Below are 24438 nucleotides of genomic sequence, written 5' to 3' on the forward strand. Positions count from 1 at the left end.
ATGTTGAGTAGGTAGTTGGGTAAAAAGGGTAAAGAAGGAGGTGAAGTGTTTTCTATTTTAATAGCTATTGAGTGCAGGGTTACATTTTCTAAGTGGTTATTGCTAATATTATAGGTATAGAAGTTAGCTTTTCCTGTGTAGCAAAAGACCACAACACCTTAGTGGCATGCCACGATAATCGTTAATTTCACATATATTTATGGGCTTCAGGTGCGCTTGACCGCACAGCTCTGCCGATCTTGTTTGGGTTCACTTATATATCTGCAGGTTTGCAGGAGTTGGTTAATCTCGGCTGGGCCTGGCTTCCACATACCTGAGACCATTGGGATAATCCCATGTAAAAGTTCTTCTCATGGTAGTGGAAGACATGTAGGAGTAAAGCCCAGTGCTTAGTTTCATCTCAGGCCCCTGCTTGCATCACTTCTGCCTACATGCCAGTACCAAAGCAAGTCATATGGCTGATCAATGAGCGAAGCAGGGCACCTTGCCCATGCTGAGAGGAGATGTAGCAGTTATATGGCAAAGGGCATGGATATGGGGAGGAGGGAGGAACTAGGCCAAATGATGCAATCCAACACAAGAGAAAAATGATTAATGTTTGTATCTTTATCTTATACCCACCAACTACTGAACCCTCTTATTAGTTTTAATGATTTTCAATGGATTCTCTTGGTTTTTTTCCTTAAGTAGATGTTCTCATCTGAAAATAATAATCCCCTAGTCCAGGGATCAGTAAATTTTTCTTAAATGTCCAGCTAGTGGATATTTCAGACTTCGTAGGCCATATGGTCTCTGTCCCAACTCCTCAACTCTGTTGCTGTAGCAGGGAAGTAGCTAGAGACATTACATACATTAATGGCTCTGGCTTTGTCCCAATAAAACTTTATTTAAAACTAAACAAGCAGTCAGCCCGTTTTCTGACCCCTGCTGCTATAATCAATTTCTTTAGAATACTATGTCCTGTTTCCTTTTGTTGTTATTATTTCACAGCTAGAATTAAGGAAATGCCATTTTTGTCATAGCAAGCCTCGTGGCCATTTTCTTCACTTTACTGGGAATACTTTCAGTGTTTTCCATTTAAATATCATGTTTGCTATTGATTTCATCATAAAGAATGGTTTTGTATTTCTAGTTTACTAAGTTATTAGAAATGTCTCTCAATTTTACAGAGTGTCTTTTTAAGTTCCTGTCAGGACCGTGAGTTTTATCTTTTCACTTATTCACGTGATAAATTATTTTAATAGATTACCAAATGTTGAATCATCCTTACATTCCTTGAATAAAATCTATTTGGTCATACTACGTTACCTTTTTAACACATTGCTGGATTCAATTTGCTATTCCTTTATTTTGAATTTTTTATTTGTAATGCACACTGGGAGGTCTTTCTAGGCTCAATCAAACATTCAGCTAAATGTGGACTCAGCTAAACATTCAGACTCACAAGACTATCCTAGGTCACACTCAGTACCTGCCTCCTCCGAAGGGTAGAGGATGGACATAATTTGCAGGAAGGCAGCATTGGTTGCTCCTCTCCACGGGAGCGGTCATCCAGCAGCCATTCCTTTAGCTCTCCACATGAGATGGCTCAGGTGTGAAGTAGCAAGACTCCCACTGCAAGGGGATAGGATGGTGGTGGCTTAAAGGCCTTGTGCCCCATAGGAGTCAATATCCCTTGGAAAAGTTCCAATGAGGGGGAGCTTCCAAGTCCCCTGCATTCAGGGGAGCCCAAGGCTGTGATGTCCCCATAAGGAATTTATAGTTCATTGGTAGTCCTCCCAGTCTAGACACACTCTGCCAATCAGGCCCAGTTTATATTTTACCTTCATCTGGTTTTCAGAGAAACAGAACTAAAAAATTAACGGAAAGGCCAAATTCTCTTTTGGAAGGGGAAACTGTTGTGTTAATACATGACGTGCATCATCTACATCCATAAGTTCATTCTTAATTTTCTCTTTTCTGTGCTTTTTCAGGTTTTGGTCAGGATTATGCTATCCTCATAAAGTGCGTTAGGAAGCTTTCCATTTTTCTCTATACTGTGTAAGAGTTTAATCAGCCTGAGAACTTTCAGTGTTCCGTCACGCCTCCATGGAAAGCAGGGGATTTTTCTTGTTCATTTCCACAAACCCAGTGACAACAGTGCCTGGGACACAGCAATTAGATTATTTGCTGTCCTTTCTGTTCTACCTAGACAGGGGTGCGTGGCATTGTTCTGGGTTCCTGTCGTAACTTAAAGGGAAACTTTCACAATGTCTGGAGCCCTGAGGTCCTGCAAATGAAGGAGGGTATGTCCTCAAATTCCTAGCAGCAGGAACCCACTTAGGTGGCACCAACCTTGACTTCCAAATGGAACGGTACGTTTACACAAGAATAAGTAATGGTATCTACATCATAAATCTGAAGAGAACCGGGAGAAGCTTCTGCCTGGCAGCTCGTGCCGTTGTTGCCTTTGAAAATCCTGCTGGTGTCATATCCTCCAGGACTACTGGCCAGTGGGCTGTGTTGAAGTTTGTTGCAGTCAGCGCGGCCACTCCTATTGCTGGACACTTCACTCCTGGAAACTTCACTAACCAGATCCAGGCAGCCTTCTGGGCCCTGCAACTTCGGTGGTTACTGATCCCAGGGCCTGCCCCGCATCTCTCTGGGTAAGGCACGCTCTCCTCTGCGCCCTGTGGACGTTGCCGTCTCACACATGCGCAAGGGCGCTCACTCAGTGCATCCGATGTGCTGGATGCCAGCCGGGGAAGTTCTGCGCCTGCGCGGCGCCATCTCCCATGAGCACCCGCGGAAAGTCACACCTGCTCTACGTCTACGGAGACCCTGAAGAGATGGCAGGGGGAGAGCCGGCTACAGCTGAAAAGATTGAGAGCACGGAGGAACTTCTGGGTGAACGGACTGCTCCAGCTCCCGAATTTAAGGCCCCTCAACCGGAGGTGGCAGGCTGGGCTGCAGGCACAGGGGCCCTCTGCCCTCTTCGGCGACTCCCCGCTGAAGACGAGTCTGCCCGCCTCCCAGGACGGCACTGCAGCCAGTGGGTAGGGACGTCCGCCAAGTCACCTTAAGCTGTTCTTCCGCAGACTGTGAAACAGAAAATGCAAATCAGGTTGACGGAAAACAACCGTTTCTTTAAAAAAAAAAAAAAAGCATTGCTGAACGAATTAAGTTCTTATAAGAACTTGTCCATAAAACCTGGTTCTGATGACTTTCGGAGGTTAACTCTGGCGTTTTCTGTTTTTATCTTTTTAGTGCTCTATTAGGTTTTTCACTTCTTGATTTTTTTTTTTATTGTGCATTTTCCTAGAAGATGATCCCAGATTTTTGCTAACAAAGTAATGATATTGTGTATTTTGCCCACATTTTCCCTTTGGTGAAACTTGTAGGAAAGTTTGTATAGTTGATTATTTTCAGAGAATCAAGTTATGCTTTTATTTATCAATACTGTGTATGATTTTTCTTATTCTAATTTATCATTTTTGCTAAATTATAAATGATTATTGCCTTTATTAATTCTTTCTTATCTGATTTAGATTATTTTATTGTTCCTCTGCTAGCTCCTTAAGTCACGTGCTTGCTTCATTTTTTAAACAGATAGTAGCTCCAGTTATTGAGTACGCTATCCCATGTCTTATCTCACTGAATCCTCATAACACCCCATAAGGCCTCATAAGAAGTCTTTAGTGTAGTGGTTATGAGTGCAGACTCGAGCCACAGCTGCTGCCATTTGTAATTTGTGCATGTGACTTCTCTGTGCTCCTACTTCTTCACCTGTAAAATGGGATAATCATATAATCTACATGATAGGCCTGTTAGGGGAGATAAATAAATTCATACACATAAAGCCCCTAGAACCGTGTCTGGCACATAATCGGCACCATGGAAGTAGTTGATATTATTATTTAAAGGTGAGGAATTGAAGCTTTATAAAGTTAAGTAACTTGCCCGGGATCACATAGTCATTACTAGATAAGAAGCCAGTCTTTTGAACACAGCAGCCTTGTGTAGATTTTGGGGTATGGTTTGCTTGTTCTCATTAATTTCTTAATAGTCTATAATTTCAGTTTTGTTTTCTTCATGAAGTTTCTGTTGGTTTCTTCCTCTGAATGAAACCTTTTTGTTTCTTCCTATCCACGTGATCTTCATCCTTGGAACTCAGAAATTTCACCAGAATTTGTGTAGTTGTGGCTATTCTTTTTGCTCCTGACCAGCAAATAGCCCATTTGATCTTAAGATCATAATCTTTCTTCCAGTTAAAATCTTTTCTATTAGTTTTTTGATCACCAATCTTCATTTTTGTCCTCCTATAATTCCTATTGTACATATTTTGAAATGTCTTAAACTTAGTTTTCTTGCCTTTGTTTTTCCCTTAAATTTCTTACCATTGTTTTTACTCCTGATTTCTGGGGGAACTTTTGGATTGGGTCCTTTAATTCCCAATTCAGTTATTTGCAGAATCCAATCTGTTGTTTAAACGCCTCTATTGAGGGTTTTTTCCCCATCAATGAATATTTTAACTTAAAATTTTCAATGTGCATTCCAAATAGTATGTAATAAGCTCATGAAGCCCATCATGCACCATTTTTATAAAAATGATTAATTAAGAATTCCACCAAAGCTTTCATTTCCATTAAAGTTCTTTGACCCTGGATACAGCCATCCAACTTCTCTTTCTCCAAAATCTGACACCCACTGTCAGACCCTAAACCAACTTATTTGGTTCAGGCTCACTCTCCCCCATACCTTACTTCAGCATCTTTCCATCTTCTTTTTTGATCCTTAGTAAAGTTTTGATTTTAGAACAGTTTAAGCTTTACAACACAGTTGTGAATATAGTACAGAAAGTTCTCATATAGCCCACATCTAGTTTCCCCAGCTATTAACATCTTACATTTGTTACTTATGTACATGGTACATTTGTTACAATTGATGAACCAATACATTATTATTAACTGAAGTCCTTACCTTATTCAGATTTTCTTAGTTTTTCCTTTATGTCCTTGTGCTGTTCCAGGATCCCATCCAGGACACCACATTACGTTTAGTCGTTGTGTCTCTTTAGGCTCTCCTTGGCTGTGACAATTTCTCAGACTTTCCTTGTTTTTGATGACCTTGACAGTTTTGAGGAATACTGGTCAAGCATTTTGTAGAGAATGTCCCTCAGTTGAGATTTGCCTGATGGTTTTCTCACGATTAAACTGAGGTTGTGTGTTTTGGGAGGAAGACCACAGAAGTCAAGTGTTGTTTTTGTCACATCATATTAAAGGTACATACATCAACGTGACTTATCCCTACTTATGTTGACCTTGATCATCTGGCTGAGGTAGCATTTGTCAGGTTTCTTACTGTTGGTTATTCTTTTCTCCTTTTTCCATACTGTACTCTGTAGAAGGAAGTCACCGTACGTAGCCCACGCATAAGGAGCAGGGAGCTGTGTTCCATTTTCTTGAGGGCTGAGTATCTACATAAATTATTTGGGATTCTTTTGCATGGGAGATTTGTCTCCTCATTTATTTATATCAGTATGGACTCATGAATATTTATTTTACACTTTGGGTTACAATCCAGTACTGCCTTATTTAGTTGGTTGCTCAAATTGCTCCAGCTTTAGCCACTTGGAGATGTTTGAATTGTCTTCTGCGTCCCTTTTGACCCTATCATTGTGGGTTTTTTCGTGTTTTGAGCACTGTCTTACTTTCTGGCGCTGTAAGATATTCCAGGCTCATCTTGTCTACTTGCTTCCCCAATCCTAGAATCCGCCATTTCTCCAAAGAGTGCAGATTCCTTTTATTGGGGAATGGTATTAGAAAGCAAGATGGAAGCTAGCTTTGTTCATTGCTGCTTGGATTTTGTTTTTGTTCTTTTCAGTTGTGCAATTATATTTTTTATCTTCAAGAATTGTTACATGTTATCTGTTTTCCTAACAGCCTGCTCTTGCTTTATTGATACAATGTAAGAATAAGAATTGTTAAAAGTATATGCACAGGAAGTGGGGGAGGGAGAAGCTCTTTTATTAAGCACTTTTCATTCAGTATTATTTATTCTGAATGTTCCATTTAAACCGCTGAGTATTTTTATGTATTTGGTAATTTTTTGGTAACCGCTGATGCATATGGACAGTTGTTCAGAAAGATAATCAGGACGGGCAGCTGAGATGGGTTCCAACAGAGACTATGTAAGCCAGTGTAATTTCTTTCAGTCCTTAACAAACATAGAAGACAAATTTAGATGTATAATTTTTCTTTAGCAGCTTACAGATTGAATAGTTTGTTCAGGACAGGGATGGTGCTGTAAGCAGTGCTAAGCTGCTTGGGTGGAATTTCATGTTAGCTCACGAGCAAGGTCTCCTTCTTGTCTTGGAAGTTGGACATCAGCTAGCACAGAGCCTCCCCTTAGGTGACATCTTGGCCATCACAGAGTCTTCCTCCACCCAGAGGACAAACCCTGTCCTCAGCAGCCTCAAGGATGCAGATTTTAAGCAAGGTTACTGGATTCCACTCCCCATGGTCTCTAGCACCTGCTCTAGGTACTTTAGGTAAAAGACTCAAAACAGAAAAGTATTGAACTTTGTCTCTGCTCACTCCTTTTTTTTAAAAAAAACATCTTTATTGGAGTATAATTGCTGTACAATGTTGTGTTAGTTTCTGCTTTATAACAAAGTGAATCAGCTATACATATACATATGTTCCCATATCTCTTCCCTCTTGCATCTCCCTCCCACCCTCCCTATCCCACCCCTCTAGGTGGTCACAAAGCACCGAGCTGATCTCCCTGTGCTATGCGGCTGCTTCCCACTAGCTATCCATTTTACGTTTGGTAGTGTATATATGTCAATGTTACTCTCTCACCCTGTCACAGCTTACCCTTCCCCCTCCCCATATCCTCAAGTCCATTCTCTACGTCTGTCTTTATTCCTGTCCTGCCCCTAGATTCGTCAGAACCTTTTTTTTTAGATTCCATATATATGTGTTAGCATACGGTATTTGTTTTTCTCTTTCTGACTTACTTCACTCTGTATGACAGACTCTAGGTCCATCCACCTCACTACAAATAACTCAGTTTTGTTTCTTTTCTTTTTATGGCCGAGTAATATTCCCTTGTGTATATGTGCCACATCTGCTTTATCCATTCATCTGTCGATTGACACTTAGGTTGCTTCCGTGTCCTGGCTATTGTAAATAGAGCTGCAATGAACATTGCGGTACATGACTTTTTTGAATTATTATGGTTTTCTCAGGGTATATGCCCAGTAGGGTGATTGCTGGGTCGTATGGTAGTTCTGTGTTTAGTTTTTTAAGGAACCTCTGTACTGTTCTCCATAGTGGCTGTATCAATTTACATTCCCACCAAAAGTCTGCTCGCTCCATTTATAGTAACCTGCTCTATCTCTAGCTCCCTGAGAGGGTACAATGGCAATCCTTTCAGTTACCCCAGGTGAACGTCCTCTCATGGTGGGATGTCTGACCAGCCTTCCCTTACTCCACTCCTACCTGGGCCATTCCAACTGAAACCTTATAAAATAACAAGGTTGGCATGTTAGTTATTTACTGCTGCGTAACAAATTACTCCAAAACTTAGCAGCTTAAAACAACACACATTTATTTTCTCGCAGCTTCCATCTGTCAGGAATCTGGGCATGGCTTAGCTGGGTCCGCTACTTCAAGGTCTCTCACAAGGTTGCAATCAAATGTCAACGAAGGCTGTGTGGTCTCATCCAAAGGCTCAGTTGGGGGAAGGATCTACTTTCAAACCCACATGGTTTGGGTAGGAATCAGTTCCTCTCTTTGGACTGAGGACTTTGATTCCTCTCTTGTTGGAGGCTGCTGTCAGTTCCTTGTCACGTGGATCTCTCCGGTATAGCAGCTGGCTTCACCAAAGTGGCCAATAGAGAGCATCTGCTAAAAAAACAAAAGATCTTTTATAAAACAAAAGATCTTTTATAACCTAATCACAGAAATGACACCCTATCACTAGGTCCAGCTCTCACTCAAGGGGAAAGGATTATACAAGAACACAAATACCAGGAGATGGGGAACATTGGGGTCATCTTAGAAGTTGGCCTACCACATGTAAGGATGAACCCTACTCCAGTCTCCAGCTGGGATACATAATTTTTTATCTGGTATGGTTGGGTTGTTTCTGTGGGACTCTGGGAAAGAATGCACATTAAAAAAGTGGGCTTAAAACATTTATCTAACTAAGTCCTGGATATGATGAACTTTATTTTTTATATGCTGAGTTTGAAATTATAGAAAGAGCTTCAGGTGAAATTTTTCATTCTGTTGTTCACTTAACAATAATTCTTTTACCATTTTCTGTAAGCCAGCTTTTAATTTAGATATTCTGTGTACATTATCTCACTTTAAACCTCACACCAATTGTTTGTGGAAGGCATTACTAGCTGGAATTTTGGGGTGAGAAAGTTGAGGTATAGAGAATTGAGGTAACTTTCCAATGTCTGGGCATGCCAATACCCTAAGCAGCTCCCTCCCAGCCCCAGGATTGGCTAACTCATCCAGCTGCAGTCTCCATCTCAAAGGGGACAGGGCTCTGTGTATCAACACTTGAGGATTGTGGTAGAATCCACTTCCTATGCACCCCCTCAGATCTGTTAACTCTATGTAATTGGCCCCATATGCAAACGATTGGCCTCTGTCTCAGTTTCCACCTCTGTATCCTGCTCCCTTGGATGGAATGCATCAAAATGACTGTCTCCTTGGTTCCTGACTCAGTCTCCTCATAATTATGGCAAGCCCTGCTCCTCCTCCACGGCTAGTGACAGGTCCTAGAAACCCAGCCCAGCTTAGAGGGCAGGTTTCTCACTACCCACCCCACAACCCACTGGATTACTTAGACCTCCAGTGTCACTAAGCTAGTGAGAGGCAGAGCCAGGATTCAACCCATGCTCTTTGTATTATCTCATTCTGTCTCTCAGGTTGACCATTAAAGTAAACAGTTCAAACTCAATCACTGTTTGTATTGTTCTTTCCATAGTCTAGATAGTATTAACTTGATTAAATAGGTAAAATGGAATAGAGGAACTTAATAAAGATACTGTGGCCACAGTCACAATTACAAGTGAAGGTCAGGGTAGGGGTAGCAGGCACCATGAACTCAGAGCAATGGTGGGGAGAAGCATGAGGCCACAGGCACCATGCACATCCCAGGGGTTTATTTCACGGCTTCTTTTGGTGGAAAAAAAGGCACCATCTCTGGCTACATTTCTACTGTTTCCAGAATGTCTGGGACACCAAGCATGGGAGCCAGCAGAGGCCTCACCCACAAAACCATGTGCTTTAGTGTCTGCCTAAAAGAATGAAAGACTAATGCGTTTTCCAAGTTGATTTCAGAAAAAAAGATAAGCAAGGCAAAGAAAGTCACCTTGCTCTTCATGACGCTGCATAAGAGGCAGACTGGAGATCCTGTGCAGTATCTCTAAAAGTTCTCAGTAAGGGCAGGGGATCTCCAATAGCCAGTGTTCACTTCAGTCATCCTGATGGGGTTTCAGTTTGGCTCAAAGAGCGCAGACATTGCTGAATAGAGTATCATCTTAGTTAACAGTGGTTACACGATTTTATGAAGTTTTGCTACTAATGGTCCTTTTAGATAAGATATTTGTTTTATTCATTCCAACTTGTCCCTATTATCCTTCTAAGGAAGCATTGGGGGTCTGAGGTAGGGTCAGGGTCAGTATCAGAGTGTGGATAGGGTCTTTTTATAGGCTTGTCCCACTGGGAATGTTTGATTCAGTTGCACACTCCCTTTTTCCAGAAGCTTGCTCCTCTTGTGGCCCCAGTGACAGCACACGCTCGTAACTTTCTTCTGCCTCATGCACTACCTCTCAGTGTCCTTTGCTGGCTCCTGGCTCCGTCCAGCCTCTCTGTACTAGATTGCCCCAGCACTTGGTTCTGGGCTCTCAGCGCTTTTCTACATGACTTAGATGCTCTCCTTCGTTCCTGGCTTTACCCCATCCACATGCTGGTTTCTCTCAGTTGTATCTCCAGCACTGGCAGTTTCAGTGAGCTCTACGCTTGTGTTACAAGTATAATATATTTAAATATGTCTAGATTGCATTTCCCTCTGAATAATCATATCACCATTTCCCATAATCCCTTGGCCATAGCAATGTGACTGGAAAGAATTTTTGTATCCTTCAATTATATTAGAATTCTGTGTATAGGGAGAAGATTCTCCCTGCCCCCACCCCATCTCTGCTGTCTGGGCTGTGATGCTTGCTTCCCAGGGCAGGAGAAGAATGGACCAGGATGAATGAAAGTTGGAAGCCCACCTCTTCTGGTACCAAGGGCTTGTTGGGAAAAGAAGGTGGGGCAGAAGAGGCAGACAGTGAGAGTTTTTGTTCAGGCTACTTTGGAGGCTAAGAGAGGAGATTGTCTCCCATCTGGGCCTGATGCCAGCTTGGGTGATGGGAGGCAGATGGTGGACAAACATATCAGAGTACAATCAGTGACATGCCATGGTCAGGCAGAGACAGGGCTGGGTGGTCACTCTCTAAAGGTATCCTCAGTTCCCATGTGATGAGGATGGGACTCAGGAATGCCCACATGTTCCGAAAGTGTCCGTGGACCATGGCTGGGTAGAGAGCTAGTAAACGTTCATAGGGCCACAGTGTGGTTTGGGTCAGGGGCTGGGTGGGGAATATGGCAGGCACCCAGAGGGCTGTACAGGGCCAGCTGACAAGAGGCTGAATCACCCAGGGAGTCCCAGAGCCTGAACCGAGCTCTCACCAGCCATAGGCTGCCAGTTTTAGCAGTGAACACCAGCAGGGCAAGCAGTGACCAGGGCCATGCAAACAAGGTGCACTGCTGCAGAAGCCAGAGGTGGTAGAGGACACCAAAAGGAACAAAGACCCCTGCCAGGCACTGCTGGGAGTGCACCATGGGTGCCCACCGTCTTGGGGGAGAGAGGGGTGATGGGATGGAAATCCGAGAGATTGAACCTGTTTAAATTCTTCCGTCAGTTGAAGAATAGCAGACTGGGCTGACTAGTTCTCTTCCTCCACCTGCCGCCATCCCTCAGTGGGTCAGGAATCTCGAGGAAGATGTAAGAGGCTATGATCTCTTCACATTTCTGAGTTCTACTTAATAGAATCAAAAATTTCCTCAACTCATATGTCTGACTGTTTGACACCTAACATGCATCTTAGGCTAACTTTGCCAAAATTGAATTCTTGACCCCTCTCCTAAAAATAACCTAGCCCACTCCCCGATTTCCCTCCCTCAGTCAGTGACAGCACCATACCCCATGGGTTTAAGGATCAGCATTGATTTCTCCTTTCCCCCCACCTCTCACATCTAATCCATCAGTAAGTCCTGCCAGCTCTTCATCCAGGCATATCCTAAACCCACTTCTTTTTTTTCTCCACCATAACTGTTATCCCTACAACGATTCTTTCAATATCTTCCCCCCCTGTTCTCACTCCTGAGGCTGCTTCCTGCCCATATGGTGCATTATGTGTGATAGAAAAATAGATGCCTTTCTCCAGGTGAACGTAGGCCCCTGCTGGACACAGGGCTTGGTGAGTCGTGCAAAAGCTGGATTTCAAGCCCACTCACCTACTCTGCGTGCCTTCCTCGCGTAGGATCCAACCTACATAAACAGAACCAGCACCCCTCCTCACTCCTAAGCTTCTCCCTATGGTCCGTTACCCACCAGCTGCCAGAGGGATCTTTTAAAAACACGAATCAGATATCACTGCCCTGGAAGACCCTCACTGTCTTCCCCAAACCCTTAGCACAGAGTTTCAGCTCCCCCCACCACCTGCTACCCCGTGACCCACGGTGTCCTGCATGCTGGGACCCCTGCTTCCTCCTTCAGCCTCATCACGCTCACTGGTGGCCGCTCTCTCTCTTTCCCTCCTGCACGATGCCGGTCCACTCTTTGTGCTCCTGCTGTCCCCTCATGCTGGGAAATGCAGGCTGGCTCCTTGTCATTCAGGTTCAAGCTCAAATGTCACCTCCTCAGGAAGGATTTTTCTAAATGGCCCTATTCAAACTGCCCTCCTCCCACACCCTTTATCATATTACCTGTTTTATTTTCTTGAAAGCATTTACCAACCTCTAAAATCATCTTTTTAATGAAAACATTTCCTCTCTCTCTCTCAAGAATAAAAGTTCCAAAAGCGGGGACCATTTCTGTCTGGTCTGTTTTCAGAGTCTTGAACAATGAATAGCACATATTTGTTGAATGAACACTTGAATTAAAGAATGAATGGGAAGATGCATGTGGTGCTATTGTAGGTGTTTCATAAAAAGACTGCACTGCTGGCTGGCAAAGTCAAGTCTTTAGTGTTTCTTTGAGAGACAGTGACGTGGCCCTCGACATACACAGAGGGAAGAATAGCACAAGAAACCAGTGAGCAGTTTGCTGGACAGTGAACCATACACTCATGTTATAAGTTTTTCGATAATAAATGACATGGCAAGTTGATATCAGTGCCATTGGCGAATCTTAACAAAAGTCATGCTTATGTAAAGTTCTATCAGTATTTCAAAAGTTCAGAAATAATTATTGTGATGTACTCTACTTGTAATATAAAACCGTTGATAGAAACTATTGATGTCTAGATTACCATACGAGTTAAGGCAAAGATTTCTTACCTAAAGAAAAACTTATTTTAACAAATAATTCACGTAGTATATTCTATTTTGCTAATTTCATGAGGGTGAGAGTGAGATCTCCCCACCCCTTCCTTTTTATAATGTCTAAATTACATAACATGGTAAAAGATGTCCTTCAGTTCTGTGTTTATGATATTAAGGAATCTTTTGGGTTGTTGTTTTTCATTACTCAATTTAAAACTAGAAAAGAGCAAGTATGAAAGTGTCTGGGTACTTTTACAAAGCCATGCAAAACATACTCTCCTGATGACCATCTTATTTTCTGACTCTGAAACTTATTTTTTCACCTTTTGTCTTCATCCTGGTTGTGGTTTAAAAAGTCTGATCACAAAGAATGATAATAACACATACTAAACCATAATTCAAATAGAATAATCTTAACATCTATTCATCATCAAGTGCTCAAGTTTTCTAAAACATTATTCATTGTGTTACTAAATCCAGGAACCGCCCATTTTCACACAGTTTATTCCACAGCCCTTGTAAATGAATATTACTACTTGTGGCTGAGCCCTGTCGTAACCAGTTCATGGAACTACTACAGTTAGGGCATTTATCAAGTCACCATCTTCTGTTACCTTATTTGTTCCTAACGTTCAATCCTCCAAAGATGGGCTTGTCGTCTGAGGCTCTGGCTTGAGGTTTCTCTTCTCACAGTTTTTTCTGTTCAATTTAGGAGAAGCAGTAGTGGCATAGCAGACTAGGTTTCATGGCATTTATTGAGATTACTGTAAGATACTAGTTACTAACATACGCTCTGTTGAACAGTAGAAAAAGCAATTGATTTTTACTTGAAACCCACTCTACTTTTCTTCTTCTTTCCTCTTTCTCCCCCTTATTGCCTGCTTTCTTCCCTCCCTCCCTCCCTCCCTCCCTATCTTCCTTCCTTCCTTCCTTCCTTCCTGTGTATACTGAGTTTCAACTATGCATTAAACCCAGTGTGAAGTAACTACACATGAACACATTTATAAAAGACCTTATTCTGTGCCTGGTACACAGTAGATGTTCCATTGGCAAAAGAATAGAATCAAGTACATGGTTTCTACCTTTGATCCTGGCATGATCGGATCTTTTATTTGGAGTTACCTAGGCACCAATCAATTAGTTTAAATTGTCTTATTATATCACAGAATCTTTGGCACATGATCCTTCATCTTTTGCTTAAATAAATGAATTTTGCCATGATGCAGTATGGTATGGAAAAAGACCTGTACTTCATTTAGAAAGTGTTGAATAATTCACAAGATAGAGTATATAAAGCACTGTGCAGTAGAAACTGTGTTGGAATAGCAATCAATAGATCTGATTTCAAGTCCAAATTTCATCCCCAGTGTGCTGTATAACCTTGAGTCTATCACTCCCTCTGTGTGAACCCCACTTTCCCCATTTGAAATATTAGAGGATGTATTACTCAGGATTCTTTTAATCAAAAGTGACAGAGATCTAGCTAAAGCTAATTCAGGCAAAAAAGAGAATTTTTCAAGTCAAACATCTTCAGGCATGGCTGAATCCGGCAATCAGACAGCATTGTTGGAACACTGTCCTTCTCTCTGCTCTGCTTATCTCTGTGTTGGCCTTACCTCTCCTCCTGCAGATGGACTTCCACTATCGGCTGAAAGGAAAGAGCCACTGTAACCTCACGTTTGCACCATTCCAACTTATTAACTCTAGAGGTAAGGACTCCTATTTCCCAAGATCTGTATACCAATCTGAGGAAATCTGAGAATGGTTTGCTTTGGTCGCATGGCTATCCTTTGGCCCTATTTCTGTTGCTAAAGGGGAGTAGGTACTATCCTTGTTTGCGTACAGATCACATGTCTACCACTGAAATTGGTTTTGGGGAGGGATCTTCTTGGTTGCCACCTGGTGTCCGTTTTCTGGCCACAGAAAAGAGCTGGAAAGACTTGGGATGGCACAAGCATTCTCTCAGCCTTCCCAGGCAATCTGTTTCTCCAAGCCTCTGATAGATGAGGAGACACTGAACCAGAGAGACATTTCTCCTTTAAAGTAAAACTGTGGCCCATTTGCTTTGCTCATTTCTCTGCCCTGTCCTAGTGGATGGTAGTAAGTTTGTCTGCTTACTAGGAGGGTTTCTATTTCCCAAAGAGATGAGGTACTCGCCAAAAGTGAAATGGCTAGACTGCAAATAAGTCTGGGCTAAAACTCATACCTACCTTCTCCCGTCCAGTGTCCTCTCCGCACCACCGTGCTTTTTCTTTGCTCGAGCGGGTAATACTGATTTACCACTTGGTGCCTGAGGTCATGGGCTACCCTAGTTTGGAGGCAGTTGACAAGTGAATTCCTCCTGGACCCAGCTTGAAAATCTTCTTATTAGTTTATATGATTTGCATTCCTAGAATACAGGCATTTTTGGAGCATCCTGGTTGACAAGCTCAATCAAATATCACTGCTTTTGGTGGTTGAGAGTCCACCTGCCAATGCAGGGGAACGGGTTCGTTCCCCGGTCCAGGAAGATCCCACATGCCGCGGAGCGGCTGGGCCCGTGAGCCATGGCCGCTGAGCCTGCGTGTCCGGAGCCTGTGCTCTGCAACGGGAGAGGCCACGACAGTGAGAGGCCCGTGTACCGCAAAAAAAAAAAAAAAAAAAAAAAAATCACTGCTTTTGATTAAGAAGATGTATAGAATGAATGATTATGTTGAATTACAGGACCTTTTGCAAGAAATGCAGTCAGTCATTTCCAGGCACACACAAAAGCAAGACATGGAATGTGCACTGAGGGGCTCAGAGGACAGCAGTTAACGTTTAGGAACCTCAATTTCCTCACCTATAAAATGGGAGAGTTACACTAAATGACTTCTAAGGTCCTCCAGAAGTCTGTGAATATATGATTCAAGGCCTGTTGGAGTCTCTTTCAGACTTTAGACCCATGGGGAAGAGTTTATTTTAATAAGTAGAGCAGCTGTGTGCTGGAGAGGCTTGGGGCGCAGGGGTTGTGAGTGTTTGGCCTACTTGACGCTATCTCCAGGGCATTGGCAGTCAAAGTCCTGCCCCCAATCACAGAGGCCTGGCTTGTGGTTCCTGAAACGTCACCGCTGGTACTTCATTCATTTTATTTCCGGCTTGATCTCTCCAAAAGGACATATAACAACTTTGGAAGAGGCAGCTTATTTAAGCCATAATCAGAGGCTTTCCTGTGTGCTAGTTTTGAAAGTAAGAAGAGTGAGGGTTCGGGCACGAGAAGAGGGGATTTAAGGTGATGAGGGGCATGCCATTAGGAGACCAGGGCACCAAAGCCACACTCTAAACATTTGACAGCTTTGTAGGGGCTCAGTCTCATAAAGGACACTTGTCTTTAGGTTGTAAGTGTGGTCAACACAGAGCATATGTGTCACTCACACTTTGACCTCAGGAAAACACTTACGGTTAAGAAAAAGGTGCCGAGAGTGAACCCCTCTTCCTTCGCCAAGCCTTCTCTGAGCAATCTGCTCAACTGTGATGTGGTAAGAAGACAGGAAGAACCAAGTGAAGGTAACTGAGGTCACTGGCTGGCCCAAGGTCGCCAAGGCACTCTGTTGATAGTCAACACATCATTTCACTTTTTTCTCATGCTGATAAGCGAGGCAACAATAGACTTTCTAAGGCTTAAATGACATATTATAAATGTCAGCCTGCTGCTTGGGCTCCTCTTTCATTTTCTGTTCTACTACAAAGGTGTCAAAAGCCAGTGAGATCTTGAATCCATTAAGCCTTCTACTGCTACCTGATGTTTAAAGTGATGTATAAGTACATGTAATTATGGTACTCTTTTTTTAAAACACATTTTAAGATGTTCAAATGAAAGGTATTATTTAATACTTAATTTCTAAAACATATAAAATGTGTAATGATTATATGCTGTCCTTAGCCTAAAATGAGAAGTTCTGTCTGTAATTCTGTCTTAGTAGTTCTGCTGTTTTTTTCTTGGAGTAGGGGTGGGGGAGTGGTAGTGACAGGTTATACCAACCTATCTATATATAGGCTTGCTCTGTCTATCCATCCATCTATCCATCTTCTGTCTATTGGAACAATTTTGTGAGATGACAAGACATTCATTTACTCATGCCCTTTACAATTATGCTTTGAGTACTTCCTATGTGCCAGGCGCTATTCTAAGTAGTGAGGATACAGCAGTGAATGAAACAGGCAAAAATCCCTGCCTGCCTAGAGCTTACATTTTAGTGGGGGCAATCGATAAGCAGAACATATAGTATATTACACAGTGGTTAGTACTAAGGAGAAAATAAAGTGGGTGACATTTGAGTAAAGCCTTGAAGGAGAAGAGGGAGTAAACCCTGTGGATATCTATGGAAGGAGCATTCTAGATAGAGGGCAAAGTGAATAGCAAAGGCCCTGAGGCAAGAGTATACTGGGAGGGTTTGAGGAACAGAGAGTAGAGTGAGGGACAGAGGAGGGAGAAGGTAGTAGATGAAGTCAAAGGGATGGGGTGGCAGACAGCGGACTGCAGGGAGGCTTCTTAGGTCCTTATAAGGACTGCCTTTTACTCTGAGTGGAAGGACGCCATTAGAGGGTTTCAAGCAGAGGAGTGACATGGCTGACTTGACATTCTCATAGGAGTCCTCTGGCTACCGCATTAAGAATACATCATAGCAGCAAGAGCAGAGGCAGGGGGGCCGTTAGGGGCCACCAAACACTCAGGAGAGATGGTGGTGGCTTGGATCAGGATTTTGGCAGTCAGGGTGAGGAGAGGTATTCAGATTCTGGACATGTTTTGAAGTTAGAGCTGAGATTTGCTGACATTTTACGGAGAGAAAGGAGAGAATTCTAAAGTTTTGGGCCTAAACGGAAAACATGGTGTTGCTATTTACTGAGATAGGAAAACAGCAAGAGAAGCAGGTTTTGAAGAAGAGGATCTAGAAGTCACTCTGGGCACAGATTTGAGATGACTGTCGGAAATCCAAGTCCAAGAGAGAACTGGATATAAAAGTCTGGGGTTCAAGAGAGAGGGGAGGACCGGAGATCTAGACATGGGAGTCAATAACATGTAGGTTGAGCTTAAAGTCAGGAGAAGGGGTGACGTCACCAAGAGAATCAGCATAGATAGAGAAAAAAGTGCTCCCAGAACTGAGCCAGGGCAGAGGTCGAGGAGCTGGGAGAGGGGGCAGCCGAGGAGAGGAGAGTGGCCATGTTAACGCAAGTTCACGTGCCCCACACACAGTGAGGCCAGACAAACTGAAACGTTGGAGTCTGGAGCAGAGGAAGGCTTATCGTAAGGCCGTGCAAGGAGAGGAGGTGGCTCACGCCCTGAAAAGCCTCGAGCTCCCTGAAGGGTCAGTAAAGCATTTTTAAAGGCCAGGAGATTGGGGGTGGGGGTCACAGGGTAAGTGGTCCGCTTGTGCACAGTTCTCTCATTGGCTGATGGTGGGGCAGCAGGGTGCTGTCACAGGGGTTAACATTATCAGTGCTTAGGCTCCGGAAGGCCTGGGGCTGTGTGCTCTGGTCTCCAAGTAGTTCTTCCATTTGGTGGTGCTGGTGTGGGGTTTCACATCCACAAAACAACTCAGGAAATTTGCATCAAATACTGTTATCTAGGCACTTCAGAGAGGAGCTAAAGCAGAGGATATGGGGGAAGGCCTGTCCCAGGAAGGCCCCATAGGGTCCTGCTCGGTTACAGCCAGAGGAACCAAGGGAAGACCGGAGACTGCATCCATAGTCTTTGCCATGGAATAGGACATAATTAAATAGTGTACTAAAAACGTCATTATACGTTATTGTCCTATATTTAGAAAAGTGTCTGTGATTTGGGTTGGGAGTAGGACAAACCAAAGCTAAAAGAACAGGCAAATGTGATGTCTTCTGGTCAGAGAAAGGTGATGCCTTTCCATCACTTTTCCTGCTTTACAAGAGGCTGCATACCAAAGTATAAAATTTGAAGCATTTGTTTTAAAAACTATTTGGGGATTTTTTTTTTTTCCTGCGTAATTCAGGAGTAAAGTCATTATAATTCTCAACATATTTCTATGGAATATTAGCCAAAAATTTTAAAATTAAATTTAGGCTATTTGAAAATAGGTTTTATACAATGTCCAGAATATAGGGCAATCTGAGTTTGTGAAAAGGAACCTTTACTCAAATCCTTTACCTTTTATGGATAATGTTCTAACTCTGTGTTGAGAACATTTAGGAAAAGTGCGAGGGATGCCATGAATATTGCATAAGAAATGCTGTGATTTATTAATTAATGTTTTTAGCATAATTTTCTAGGTAGTTAATTCAAGGAAATGCAACTGAATTATACTCAGAAGTCAGTGAAGTGGTTGCACATCATCACTGTCACTTGTCAAAGGTAACCTACATATGGCATTCTACAAGCTTGAAATTTGTTATTTTTTCTGGATTCAAAATGAAAACTGTTCCAAAGGGAAATACATCAATATAATAAGAGTTTGACTCGGTTCTCCTCTGAAGTACCCATACAATTTTTCTGCTAGAAAGAACGAATCACTTTCAGGATATGACTCAACAGCAACTTGCTCTGAACGAAACACACTTCATTCAATAGTGGATGCTGTCATGATTTCCTTTCAAAGATTTGAGAAGTTCCCTAAAGGCAAGAAGGTGTGATCGATGTTGATAAAGGGATATGAGTAACAGAGTTTTCTCTGAAGAGAAAACGTCTTTTATTAAACATAAGGGCAAAAATGCTCAACAAGGATTTGAGGATCTAAAATATACTCTTTCACTATGATTTGACCCACACTGAATACATATTCTGTGACTCACCATCAAGGGAAGAAAATAGCTCCAATTCTCACACATGAGATCTGCTCCCCGCTTCTGGAGGAAAATCGTTCCCCCTAAGCCCAAAGCTTTGTGCCTTCTCAGGAGCCTGGACTCCTCCTCAGAGACCATCTTATGAGCGCACACCACTCCACGTGCTGGGTATGCATGTGGTCCGGAAAGTGGTTTCACTTAGATTTTTATTTGACATGTTTTGCACACCTCACCCCATTTTTATAAGGCTCAAATAAGAAGACTCATTTGAAAGATTTAAAGATGTAACTCTCTCTCTAAGTGTTGAGCTTTATAAGTTTACTCAACAGGGGGAGTCCACACAGGGAAATGTAAAAACCAGACATGCTGTGTTCTGTTTGAATGTCTACTGATGCAGTAGTTTAATTAATACCACCATCTAGGAGCCTTCGTGGTAGGTGTGTGATCAGCAGTGACATGAGCAGTAGTGAACATTATTGTCGTGAGCATCTGGCTGTGTTGCACAGATGACTGTGTGGTTCAGTTTGTTCTTGCTCTGTTCTCTGTCTTGCACTGGTTACCATTGGTGTTGACTGGCAAACTCTGTTGATGTCTATGAGCCTGTTTTTTCAGTGTCTCCTTATTACCTTGGTAACAAAGAGCTGCCCTATTTCTGTTTGGGTACTTGATTGGTGTGTTCGCTGCCAGTCTACTGCTATGCTGTAGCGTTTAAAATATTACTTCCCCTAAATATTATAGTATTTTTTTCTATTTCCTCTGACAATTGTTCTACTTTTATGATCTAATGTAATTGACTGGCAATATAGTATATCCCTTACGATAATGAATAATAATCATTTTTTTTAAAAAACCCTACTTTGGAGCATTTTCTTTCTAAAACCAGTAAGTCAAATTAAACTATTGTGTAGTTAATTTCCAATCTTAAGAGGTGTTGTTTTTCAAAGATTTTAAATTAACATAGGAAAATGTCATAAACAAGAAAATTTAATACACTGAAAGTGTTTACTGCTCTATGTAAGGAAAATATTTCAGCGTTAAATTTTTCCTCTTGTTAAAAAAGCTAAGACATTTTCATTCTTGCTAATGACTACTTCTTGAAATGCTCTAGAAATGGCTGATCACCAGGACAGCTATAAAACATGACCTACGACTAACATACTTTTATCAAATGATTTGAAATGGCTGACCCTGTTTCTCTCTATAATCCTGGATTAGTGCTGACAATCAAATTAATAATATACATTTTGCCTTTCATAAATAAAGTGACTGCAGAAAATTATCTCTAAATTAACGAAGTATTTCTATGAAATGTTTAGTTAAACATAACAATAAATTAGTTTCTTTTTAAAACAAAGTATATTTGCAGAATCATTGACTTGAGTTACAGCTTTTAAAACCAGATAATCTGCAAAGTTGAACATAATTCAAAGTTATACTTTATCTTAAAGACTTTGCATATAAAAGCTTGACTAGAAAAGCATTAGTGAAAAGCAACCAGGTTCAAAATCATTTTTCTTCTCTGTTTTAAGAAATGATAAGTTCAGATCCATGAGATGGTACAAAACAAGGCTACCTTACACCAGGTAGAGCATGGTGTTTATGAAATCTTGAGCTCCATGCAATCCCCTTGATTTTATTCACTTTTCAAAACAGAATAGTGGCTTTGAATCAGTATTGTCGGTGATGACTAACCCTGACCCATTGAGAAATGCTCATTTCATAATTCCCTCTTTTTACAGGGGCTTCATACTGTGTTTGAATACAGTAAAAACAGCAGCAAGTTCTTCCACATTTAGGGACACACTAACTGGCATTTCTGATTTTAAAATTAAAAGCCTTAATTTTTACTTTACTAATTTTACCTTTACTAATTTCCTTTGGGGAAAGCTTAATCTAAAGGAATATGAAGTGAAATCAGAAAGTCTTAACCTTTTTAGAAAATAGCTTATATATCTTTTTAAATATTAAAAACCAAGTTCTTAAAAGGAAGGTAGGATAGACCTTCAGAGCATAATTATATGGATTTTAGGGTTCAATTGGGACAAACTGTAACAAAAACAACTTCTAGAGGGTCTTTTTATATAGGTAATGTGTTTGGCAAATGTGACATTGTTTTTTCCCATCGCACTACCAAAAATAAAGACTTTTTATTCAGTAGCAACTATTACTGATATAATTCAAATGTTTTTTTGTTTTTGTTTTTTGTGGTATGCGGCCTCTCCCGTTACGGAGCACAGGCTCCGGACGCGCAGGCTCAGTGGCCATGGCTCACGGGCCCAGCCGCTCCGCGGCATGTGCGATCCTCCCGGACCAGGGCACGAACCCGTGTCCCCTGCATCAGCAGGCGGACTCTCAACCACTGCGCCACCAGGGAAGCCCTCAAATGTATTTTCCTTTCCAGTAGGATACAGAGACAACTTAATTGTAGAGTTCTGAAATGATGTTGAATCAAATATGATTTAACCCCTGTGTAGTACAGAATTATCCTTACCTGAAGAGAGGTCTCAGCTCCCATAATGTGATCTCTAAGTCCTTGGAATGTTCTGCCTGATAAGAGTGTCTTTGTTTACCTGGGGCTTTGGGCCACACCAAACAGTCTAACAATGTGATTTATGGTGAGGGCTTTGGGCCATGTGGTATCATCTCTACCTCTGGTGGGGCTGGCCAGTAATCAGTCACACTGGCAGTCAACCATGTCTATGTGACCAAACCACAATAAAAACTCTGCATACCAAGGCTCAGGTGAACTTCCCTGGATGGCAGTACTCCATGTATATTGCCATACATTGTTGCCTGGAGAATTTAGTGTTGTCCATGACTCCACTGGGAGATGACAACTGCTGGCTTGCATGGGGAACTCTCCTGGTCTTTGCCCCATGCATCTCTTCCCTTGGCTGATTTGATCTGTATCCTATCACTGTAATTAACCATAACCATGAGTATAGCCACTTTCAGTGATTTCTGTGAGTCTTTATAGCAAATTATCAATCTGAGGGTAGTCTTGAGGACTACCTGAATGATGTCAGAAGCAAGGTAGTCTTGGGTATCCCTGATATCTGTAGTTGGTGTCAGAAGTGACTGCAGTCTTGGGGACAGTCCTTTCCTGAACTTGATAATTCCCCAAAGTGAGACATTCTTTTATCCTTGAAAATACTTTTGGTGACATTTTGGTTGCACAATTTTGCTAATATGACAGTCCTTATGGTTGTTCCCAAATATTCCAGATTTTTCCTTCTAGATATGTGATAGAATTGCACTTTCTCACCCACCTAAATTTGAGTGTGGCCATTTTGATGAGCTTTGACCAGTGAAATGGGAATGGAGTTGATGTGAGGTTAGATGCATAAGATACAATTATGCGTCCCACTGCCTCTTCCCCTCTGCCACAAACTGATAACTTTCTAGATAGTAACTGTTCCATCATTCTTGGTCCCAGAATGAAGACAAGAGGGACCAGAGCTCCCAGCTGAATTATGAGAGAATCATAGCATGACTGAGAATTAAACCATTATCGTGTTAAATCCTTGTGGTTTGCAGTTATTTGTTACGCAGCATAACCTAGACTATTCTGATTCAAACCACCAGAATCACTATTTGTTCATAGCATGACAATGACATTCCCTACAAAAGGACTATACAGAGATGCTCTTTTTAAAAATTATTATTGGCATAATTCTGTGGCCCTTAGCTTGAAATGAAGTATATCACAATTGTCTGTCCAGCATTCTTTTAGATATGGCCGTATCTGTCAAAATCTAATGTAGTTGAACAAATAATTCCATATCTAGGATTATTATTCAGTAATATCTGCAGAAGTGCACTAAGACATGATTTTCATAATAGTAAAAACTAAATTTCAGCGATAGGATAATAGTTAAAGGAATTGTGATTTTTCCATATAAGGGGAACTTCTCACTCATCCACTACAAAATATGAGGGGGAGACCTCCTATTCCAACCATGATAAACAGGGACTAGATTTACCCTCTATGGAAGAAAGAAAGGTGGGGAGGAGACAAAATATTAGAAACAACAGCTTTCAAGACACGAGACATCAGATGCCTTATGAGTGCCGCCATTTTACTGCTTTGAGAGCTTCTAGACTGCTATACAGGAAAGGGGAACCCAGGCTGAGTTTAGTGGACTCCCTGAACTTAGGTATTTGTGATATGCCACTAAAGCAGTACTTAGGGGGATAGTTATAGCACTGAATGCCTATATTAGAATAGAAAGAAAGTTCAAAATTAATGAACTCCACTTCCACCTTGAGAAACTAGAAAAAGTATATCAAATTAAATTCAAAGTAAACAAAGGAAATAACTATCAGAATAGAAATCAGTGAAATACAAAACAGAGAAAACAATTCAGAAAATCAATGAAACCAGAAGCTGGTTCTTGGAGAAAAACAATAAAGTTGTTAATACTTTAGCCCGACTGAACCAGTAAAAAAAGAGTGTAGAGACAAATTACCAATATCAGGAATGAGAGAAGTGACATCATTACAGATACTACAGACATTAAAAGGATAATAAGAGAATATTATGAACAATATTATGCCAGTCAATTTAACAACTTAGATGAAACGGACAAATTTCTTAAAAAATGCAAACGTCCAAAGCTCACTCAAGAAGAAATAGATAACATGAGTAGCTCTATGTCTACTAAAGTAATTGAAGTTGTAGATAAAAACCTTCCCACAAAATAAACACCAGGCCCAGATGGTTTCATTGGTAAGTTCTACCAAATATTTAAGAATAAATAACCCATTTTTATACAAACTCTTCTAGAATATTGAAGAGGAGGAAGTACTTCCCAACTTGTTCTATGAGGCCAGCATTACTTGTTATCAAAATCTGAGAAGAATACTATAAGCAAAGAAAATTACAAGTCAATATCCCCTATGAACATAGATGCAGAAATTCTAAACAAAATTTTAGCAAATTGAATTAAACGATAGATTAAAAAGATAATAAATTATGACCAAGTCAAGTTTATCCTGGGAATGCAAGATTGGTTTAACATTTAAAAAGGAATAATGTAATTCACCATTTTAACAAACTAAAAAAGAAAACCGT

General features: G+C 41.4%; 1 pseudogene; it reads left to right on the plus strand.

Annotated features, from left to right (window-relative positions):
* Window positions 1–3062, plus strand: LOC136120247 (small ribosomal subunit protein uS2-like; annotated as a pseudogene).
* The last annotated feature ends 21376 nt before the right edge of the window (window positions 3063–24438 follow it).

The sequence above is a fragment of the Phocoena phocoena genome, chromosome 3 (genome assembly GCF_963924675.1).
Source record: "Phocoena phocoena chromosome 3, mPhoPho1.1, whole genome shotgun sequence".
Lineage (NCBI taxonomy): Eukaryota > Metazoa > Chordata > Mammalia > Artiodactyla > Phocoenidae > Phocoena > Phocoena phocoena.